Below are 10,000 nucleotides of genomic sequence, written 5' to 3'. Positions count from 1 at the left end.
CATTTAGCGCACGTAAAAGAACCCCACAGGCAACTTAAAGGGTCGTCCCGGGCAGAATTCTGTAAACCCCCCCCCCCAAAAAAAAAAACCCAAACAAAACAAACCAAAAACAAACAAAAACAAAACAAAACAAAACAAAAACAAAACAAAACCAAACAAAAACAAAAAACAAACAACAACAACACTTCAATAGGAAACAAATAAAATGGCAGGTAGAAAAAAAATGCCCCCCCCCCCCCCCAAAAAAAAGAAAAAAAAGGGTGGCACTGTCAGTGTAGCGACGCGCTCTCCCTGGGAGGGGAGAGCAGCCCGAATTTCACACAGAGAAATCTGTTTGTGATAAAAAGAAATACAAATACAAATTCTATTCATTTCGTGTGCTCCCGGGGATCATTGAAACATTGCACACATACATCTTTTACACATGTCATGTGAATGAAAAGAGTGATGTCAAAAACTAGAAATAGGCTCATTTGATCAGTCACTCAGTACACACATTGACAAGTGCTATTTCACTCATAATACAATAGGAAAACAAATAAAATGGCAGGTAGAAAAAAATGCCCCCCCTCCCCCCCCCCCCCCCCCCCCCCCCCAAAAAAAAAGGGTGGCGCTGTCAGTGTAGCGACGCGCTCTCCCTGGGAGGGGAGAGCAGCCCGAATTTCACACGGAGAAACCTGTTGTGACAAAACAAAAAGAGTAATACAATTACAAAATACAAAATACTGTGTCCGGCAATCTCTCTTGTGGGACTTGACTTTGTCTCTCGTTCCCTCAGTCTGACTGGCTCCCCGGTTACTTTAGTGTTTTCGTTATAAACGGGTTTACCTTACCTCTTTATCCATTAGAGTGCGCTCTGTGTATGTGTGTATGTGTGTGTGTGTGTGTGTAGTTAGACACGCGCACACGCGTGCACACATAACCACACACGCACGCAGGCAGGCTACGCACGCACACATAGACACGCGCACGCAAGCACGCGCCTTCACATGCTCGTGTTATGAGGTGGTGTCAAAGCGAGTGGACTCACTCATCCATGTATGGTAAACCACCACATCTACCTGACTGGGGGAAAAAAACAACAACAGGGGTAGATAGATGCCTGACAAACACATGAACCCTGTTAGCAGTGCGTGCGTGCGTGCGTGTGTGTGTGTGTGTGTGTATGTGTGTGTGTGTGTGTGTACTTGTGTACTTGTGTGTGTGTGTGTGTGTGTGTGTGTGCGCGCGCGCACGCGCGCGCGAGCGCACGTGTGTAAATACACGGGCGTGCGCTCCACCTTCATCTCTTCTTTCTCTGAGAACGGCAAAATGAAACCAGACACATCCCTCTTCCCTCTTCCCCCTGTCTCTCTGCTGCCCTCACTCTCTCAGACCTGCAGAGCCTGAATTAAAGCCCCAAGATTCGTAGAGTGTGGTCTCATCCCTTGTAACCACCGCCCCTCCCTACCCACCCACCCACCCACCCCGAACAATGTTTTCCCTCCCCATAAATCGGTCCGTGGGTTCTAATTACATTAGGGAGGCGCTCATATATCCCGCCCCCCGCCAATCGATGTTTTTTTGTTTTTTTTTGGGTTTTTTTTTTTTTTTTTTTTTTTTTCCCCCCCCAAACCGGCACGTGAATGGGTACAGATTACTTGCACTATGTCTTTTGAGACTTGGGCTGCTGGCATGTTCGCGCGCTGGGTTCGTCTGTGAATGCCACAAGTGGACCATTGCACGACGACACCGAGCACGGTGTACAGAGAGAAGTGTGAGACAGTTTTCTCCAGTTACATGTTAATAAAAGCCACCATGCTGAAGACATGTTTACCTTCATTAGATGGTTACTTCTTCTTCTTCTTCTGCGTTCACTCGTATGCACACGAGTGGGCTTTTACGTGTATGACCGTTTTTACCCCGCCATGTAGGCAGCCATACTCCGTTTTCGGGGGGTGTGCATGCTGGGTATGTTCTTGTTTCTATAACCCACCGAACGCTGACATGGATTACAGGATCTTTAACGTGCGTATTTGATCTTCTGCTTGCATATACACACGAAGGGGGTTCAGGCACTAGCAGGTCTGCACGTATGTTGACCTGGGAGATCGGAAAAATCTCCACCCTTTACCCACCAGGCGCCGTCACCGTGATTCGAAGCCGGGACCCTCAGATTGACAGTCCAACGCTTTAACCACTCGGCTATTGCGCCCGTCCTTAGATGGTTACAAAATCTAGAAGAGAAGTAGCCATTTCTATTAAAACAATAACCTTGAATTAAAGACAAAGAAGTATATATATATATATATATATATATATATATATATATATATATATATATATATATATATACACAATGTAAAGGGGAATTTTATCATCATTACACTCAATCCAGCGGCAAAAGACCTTCTGCTGGTCCTTAACAGGGGCGAACTACAAAACGATTGACAATTTCACTATTTCAAATACATTAACTGCCGGGAGTTTATAACTTTAGTCTCAAGTCCATATCTAGATAACAACCTTCATTTTTGCAGAGTTACGAATGCGAGCGATAGTTATTAAAAGTGGATGTCGCATATGGTGTTAAAATATATATCAAAATATGTTTTTTACAATGTACAGTGTAACTGAACGTGTATTACATGGAAAGACCCTATTCAAATAATCACGATAATGATAATGATAATAATAATTATTATTATCATCATCATTATCGTTGTTTTTGTTGTTATCACATGGAACTGGATTGATATGACTTGACTATGCTGCTGTCTGTTGAAATGGACATTTTAAAACTCGTTTTCTTTGGAAGTATACTTTGTCGGTTGAAACCAAATTTGGCTGAAAATAGGACCAAAAAAATCTGTTATTTCCATAAATTCTATTTACCTACGCATCCTTGGGATAGGCACCAAAAAGAATTACTGAACTGTTACATTTTTATTTTCATTCACAAACTTTTTTTAAGACTCGTTTTCAAACTGGACAATAAAATACAAGGAAACTCTTTTTCATTGACAAAAAACTAAAGTTTATAAAAAAAAACCTTTTGGGTGGTAGTTGAATCCTCTTTGTTTTGACACGACGTTTCGGACGTTAAGTACATGGAGAGCCGCGTCATTGACCGCTTGGGGACCGCACAGCCGAGTGGATTGAACATCAGAGTCACTGACGTCTAGCGCCTGGGCCCTTCTGCCTTGATCTCTCTGTCCTTTTTCTTTCTTTACCTCCTATCCCTCTTTTTAGAAGCAATATATATGTGTATGCATTTGTGTGTGTGTGTGTGTGTGTGTGTGAGTGAGTACGTATGGCACTGAATGGTGATCAGCAAGTGTTTAGTGTGCATGGCCCATCAAAACAGAAAGTAGTGAGATGTCATCACCCTTTCCTCACATAGGCTTTCCTATTCACACTGTCCTCTTCTCATCACTTGACAACGGGCCTATGGTCCGAAACGTCGTGTCAAAACAAAGAGGATTCAACTACCACCCAAAGGTTTTTATAAACTTTAGTTTTTTGTCTTTGAAGAATCCTGCAGTCATTTTTGTCTTCTTCTTCATTGTCTCACCAAAAACTGCTGCATATTTCCCGTTATCAAAACGCAACGATTAAGAAACGGGCATCGATTTTTAATAGATGAATTTTTCATTTCACGTTGCGAAACGGGTTTATTCCAGAAAGGCGATTCAATTTTCAGCCTTCATTGCGTGACCAGTCCCGCGCACTGGACTGAACTGAACGACATCTGACAATGAATGGTCGAATGTCCTGTTTTTAAACAGCGCTACTTTCTTCTTGTCACGAATCATATCTGCTTTTCGTGCGCGAGAATGTTAGTCGGTTAAGCCTGTGGTGGATTATATATATAAACAGCATTCACTGTTGTTGTTTGCATCTCGTTCCTCTGTGGGAACTTGGGTGGGTATCTAACATATTATATATATATATATATATATATATGTACACACACACACACACACACACACACACACACAACTCCTTCAACACCTTCACTGGCTCCCAATCTCTGCAAGAATACATAACAACATAAAACATCCATTCTCTTGCTTCAGCTCTCTCACTGATTCCATACTTTCCTGTTTTATTTTTCTGGTCTACTTCATGTCTCTGTACCGCTGCCAGACAACTCCTGCTCTTCTTCAGACAACAGAACCTTCACTGTACCTCAAACAAAAACAACAAAAAAAACAAAAACAAAACAAAGACTCATGGCAACCGCTCTTTCTCTCACTTTGGAACAACTGTTTGGAACCAGCAGCCAATCACGACTCGTTACTCTCTGAAACGCCCTCAGTTCAAAACTGCCCTGCAGACACACGTTTTCAGGAAGTCATGCAGTCTCGTACGGAAAAGTGGCGTGTGTGTGGGTGCGTGCGTGCGTGGGTGTGCACAGTGTGTGTGTGTGTGTGTGTGTGTGTGTGTGTGTGTGTGTGTGTGTGTGTGCATGTTTTTTTAAATTCATCTACATATTTTTACGATTCTAGTCTTAATCCATGAATATAATATTTTTTAAATTTATTTAAATGTTTACATGAGAAATGTCTAACAGTAGATCGTTTAATGGAGCAATAAATTTATGTATGTTTTTTTAGTAAGTTTTACGTATCTTTATTTCATAAATGTAATGTAGATATGTTTCTATGAGGAATGTTTAATAGGAATTGTTTTTATCATGCAATGTTTTTTTTTCTTCATCTGTGTGCGTGCGTGCGTGTGTGCACACTAACACACACACACACACACACACACTGACACACACACACACACACACACACACACACACACTGACACACACACAGAATTATCAAGAACAATGGTTCATTCTTTCAGGTCAAATCCGCCATCCTTTCAATAACGGTTTCGTCGCATTCTGTGCAAATTGATTCTCCAGATCACTGAAGATTGAAACTGCCAACAGGGGAGGCGAGAGGGTGGGACGGTGGGGAGCGGGGGGTGGGGGGGAGGCTGGGGACTGGGGGAGGGGGGGTGTGGGGGAGCGGAGGTGCAAACCAAAAACATGACAAACATTCCCCATCTAAAACTGGAACTCTAGTCTGTGTTGATGGTCGATGGAATCAACATTTAGAATTATGCCTACATTCGACAGACAGATTCCTGTTCTTCCTTCCTCTCCCAGGTTATACTACATGCAAGAGCCATCTTAATTGATTAAAAACAGAGAGAGAGAGAGAGAGAGAGAGAGAGAGAGAGAGAGAGAGAAATCCAGAAAGAAAGAAAGACACATACGCACGCACACACACACACACACGTACACACACACGCACGTGCCCCCCCCCGGCCCCCCCCACCGACCCCCCCCACCCCCACACACACACGTAGAAAAAAAACCAACCCAAGAAGATAATTATCATAGAATCCACCCAAACACCATTAAATTCTACTTACTGTTTTCTGAAAAAAGAAGAAAAAAAAGAAGAGAATACTGTTAAAAGTTAAATCCTTTGATACTGCTTTACATAGTTCTTTCATTAATGTTTTGTCTATTGATATAATTTTTGTTTGTTTGTTTGTATTATGAGTGAAATAGCACTTGTCAATGTGTGTACTGAGTGAAGGCCTTCAACATCAGCCACGACACATGGGAGCTGAATGCAATGGACAGACCAAAGTGGCGTTCAGCTGTCCACAAAGGCGCCAAATCCTGCGAGGCCAACAGAATCGCAGCAGTAGAGCAACGCAGACAGGCCAGGAAAAGCAGTGCCAGCAAGTCCCCGACAGCCGCCACCATCCCCTGTCCACACTGCGTCAGAACCTTCCGGGCGCGGATTGGCCTGACCAGTCATCTGCGCACCCACAGAGCCCAACCCACCCAACCCCAGGATGACGAGATGGTCCTCGTCGATCCCGACGGACGAACCACACACACACTGAGTGATTGAACGAATGAGCCTATTTCTAGTTTTTGACATCACTCTTTTCATTTACATGATATGTGTAAAAGATGTATGTGTGCAATGTTTCAATGATCCCCGGGGACACACGAAATAAATAGAATTTGTATTTGTATTTCTTTCCATCACAACAGATTTCTCTGTGTGAAATTCGGGCTGCTCTCCCCAGGGAGAGAGCGTCGCTACACTACAGCGCCACCCATTTTTTTGTATTTTTTCCTGCGTACAGTTTTATTGGTTTTTTCCTATGGAAGTGGATTTTTCTACAGAATTTTGCCAGGAACAACCCTTTTATTGCCGTGGGTTCTTTTACGTGCGTTAAGTGCATGCTGCACACGGGACCTCGGTTTATCGTCTCATCCGAACGACTAGCGTCCAGATCACCACTCAAGGTCTAGTGGAAGGGGAGAAAATATCGGCGGCTGAGCCGTGATTCGAACCAGCGCGTTCATATTCTCTCGCTTCCTTGGCGGACCTCTAGGCCATCACTCCTTGCCTTGCCTTGAAAAACATCAGCCCAATCAATGGCGTGTAGTCACTGTGTTGTCAGTAGACCCAAGTGGAAAAGACGTAGTGACGGATACAGACAATGGAACTCGCAAGCGAGGCATCAATACTCAAGCCCTAAGACCCAACCTGACCTTCAGGGCCTTAGACCAATTTCAGTTTTCAGTTTTCAGTTTCAGTTTCCCCAAGGAGGAGTCACTGCTTTCGGACAGACAAATCCACATGCGCTAGCCCACATCTGCTGAATGGATGAATGAATGATATGGATACTTACATAGCGCCTAGCCTCGGTCAGAGACCAAGCTCCAAGCGCTTTATAAACATGGGGTCATTTGCACAACTGACTGTCTACTTGGGTAGAGCCGATTGACGGCTGCCCTCGCTTTGTCAGGCCTTGAGTGCATGCATATATATACATTTGTGTACCCATCAGAGTGGATTTCTTCGACGGAAGATAATAATAATAATAATAATGGTATTTATATAGCGCTGAATCTTGTGCATAGACAAATCAAAGCGCGTTCGCACCAGTCATTCTCATGCACGCATAACTCTAAAATTGGAGAAACTGAAGACAAGGAAGAGGCAGGGAAGGGAGGCTATTTTGGGAAGAGGTGGGTTTTAAGGCCAGACTTGAAAGAGCTGAGTGTGGAGACTTGACGAAGCGAAAGAGGAAGTTCATTCCAATTGCAAGGTCCAGAGACAGAGAAAGAACGGCGGCCAACAGTCGAGAGTTTGAATCTGGGTATGCGTAAATAGAGTGGATCCGAAGCTGATTGTAGTGAGCGAGATGGAGTGTAGAGGTGAAGGCAGCCACAGAGATGACACTTTTGTTGCCGTGGGTTATTTTTCAGAGCGCCAAGTGCGTGTTGTACACGGAGACTTCGGTTTATCGTCTCATCCGAATGACCAGACGCTCAGTTTGATTTTCCAGTTAAATCTGGGACAAAGGGCGAGAGCAGGAATCGAACACAGACCTTCACGGACTCAGTACTGGTAAATGAGCGTCACCTTGCTCCTTCGTCAGACACTAGGTCGTTATTTATTAAACTCAAACTCTGCAAGTGAGACATGTAGCATGCAAAGATAGTGATGGACACACAGACACAGACACACACACACACCATCTTGCACAATCCGCACGCACAAATAAATCGTTTAACTCTAAACACACTTGTGCCTTTTCTGACTAACTGACGGACAGTGAAGAGGAAGGATGACCGCTCTCTCTCTCCTGCACGGACTGAAGCAGCAGGACAGTGACAAGAGTCGCCACATCACTGTTCTCCATCCCATTCAGTGCGCGCGTGCGCACGAACACACACACACAGACACGCACACACACACACACACACACACACACACATTACACGTCTGACATCACTCGCAAGTGAAAACACTTTAAATCAAACACTACCCACGCACCTTCGAACACAGGCATCCCTCACGGGTTTCCACTCAAGAAAAACCAACCAACCATGCAACCAAAAGAAACACATTGAAAGAAAAGAAGAAACAACAAACGAGCCCAACGAAAGGAACAATGTCAATAAAGCATCAAATCCCCCGGCGAGGTGTGGAGTGATGGCCTAGAGGTAACGCGTCCACCTAGGAAGCCGAGAGAATCTGAGCGCCCTGGTTCGAATCACGGCTCAGTCGCCAAAATTTTCTCCCCCTCCACTAGACCTTGAGTGGTGGTCTGGACACATGTTATTCGGATGAGACGAGAAACCGAGGTCCCGTGTGTAGCATGCACTTAGCGCACGTAAAAGAACCCACGGCAACAAAAGGGTTGTCCCAGGCAAAATTCTGTAGAAAAAACCACTTCGATAGGAAAAAACAAATAAAACTGCACGCAGGAGAAAATACCAAAAAAAAAAAAGAGTGGCGCTGTCTGTGTAGCGAGGCGCTCTCCGTGGGGAGAACAGCTCGAATTTCACACAGAGAAATCTGTTGTGATACAAATGTTCAGACACATGCCCAAAAGGGCAATGTCAATGAAGCATCAAGTCCCCAGGCGAGACACGTTCAGACCACAATGTGCCCTCTTCTGGTGCTCTGTAATCTGCCAGATGGAGTTTGGTTTGGCCCTGGATTTTTGGTAGTGGCCTTGTGGGGTGGGGGTGGGGGGCTTGTTTTGTTTTTGGCCTTGGAGCGAGCCGGCATGTCTGCACGCGATATTGGAACATCCACACTAACTTATTGCTTCCGACAACATGATATTCATGGCTGAATACACGTGCATAACTGCGTGGATGATGTCTTCTCTCTCTCTCTCTCTCTCTCTCTCTCTCTCTGTGTGTGTGTGTGTGTGTGTGTGTGTGTGTGTGTTGTCTCTGTTTCTCTGTCTCTGCCTCACTCCCCAAACCCCCTCGTCCCCCTCCCCACACCGATCTCTATCTCTCTCTCGTCTTTGTAATTCTCTCTCTGTCTGTTTGTCTGCCTCTCTCTCTCTTTCTCTCTCTTTCCACCTTTCTGTCCTCAAACAGAGGTGAGCGCACGCGCATGATGAAATGAAACAAATGTAAATAATAAAGGGAAATAGAATCTTGAAAATAATAAAAACTTTCCCTTGAAAACCAAAATTCTAAGATTTAGATTCCTTTGCTGCCACTCGGCATATGGAGGGACTTCAAACAACTAGATTTGTAACTACAAATTGGGATTAACACGACAATGGCATTAAAACACAAAAGCATAAGCTTCTTACATATATAGTTATCCGGCATACATTCATACATACAAACAAACATACACATAACCTTGCTCCTTTGTCAACAGTGACACTGAATTTCTTTTCGCATGGTTTTGTAAGTAGACAGGCCTTTCCTTCTCAAAGTTTTCTTGCTAGGGAAACCCAAATTGCGAACCGAAACCGTAACCCTTGAAGATAGCGCGATGTGCGGTCAGGAAGGACGCTGTGCCCATGCCGCCCACACTGTACTAAAGACTATCCATTCCCCGCTCTGCCCCACACTGTACTAAAGACTATCCATTCCCCGCCCTACCCACACTGTACTAAAGACTATCCATTCCCCGCTCTGCCCCACACTGTACTAAAGACTATCCATTCCCCGCCCTACCCACACTGTACTAAAGACTATCCATTCCCCGCCCTACCCACACTGTACTAAAGACTATCCATTCCCCAACTACCCACACTGTACTAAAGACTATCCACTCCAACCTGACCACACTGTACTAAAGACTATCCATTCCCCGCTCTGCCCCACACTGCACTAAAGACAATCCATTCCAACCTGGCCACACTGTACTAAAGACTATCCATTCCACATCTGGCCACACTGTACTAAAGACTATCCATTCCCCGCCCTACCCACACTGTACTAAAGACTATCCATTCCCCGCTCTGCCCCACACTGTACTAAAGACTATCCATTCCAACCTGGCCACACTGTACTAAAGACTATCCATTCCACATCTGGCCACACTGTACTAAAGACTATCCATTCCACATCTGGCCACACTGTTCTAAAGACTATCCATTCCCACCTGCCCACACTGTACTAAAGACTATCCATTCCCCAACTATCCACACTGTACTAAAGACTATC

This window comes from Babylonia areolata, chromosome 4 (assembly GCF_041734735.1).
Source record: "Babylonia areolata isolate BAREFJ2019XMU chromosome 4, ASM4173473v1, whole genome shotgun sequence".
Taxonomy (NCBI): domain Eukaryota; kingdom Metazoa; phylum Mollusca; class Gastropoda; order Neogastropoda; family Buccinidae; genus Babylonia; species Babylonia areolata.
The sequence above is the reverse complement of the archived record's forward strand: the minus strand, read 5'-3'. Positions refer to the sequence as shown.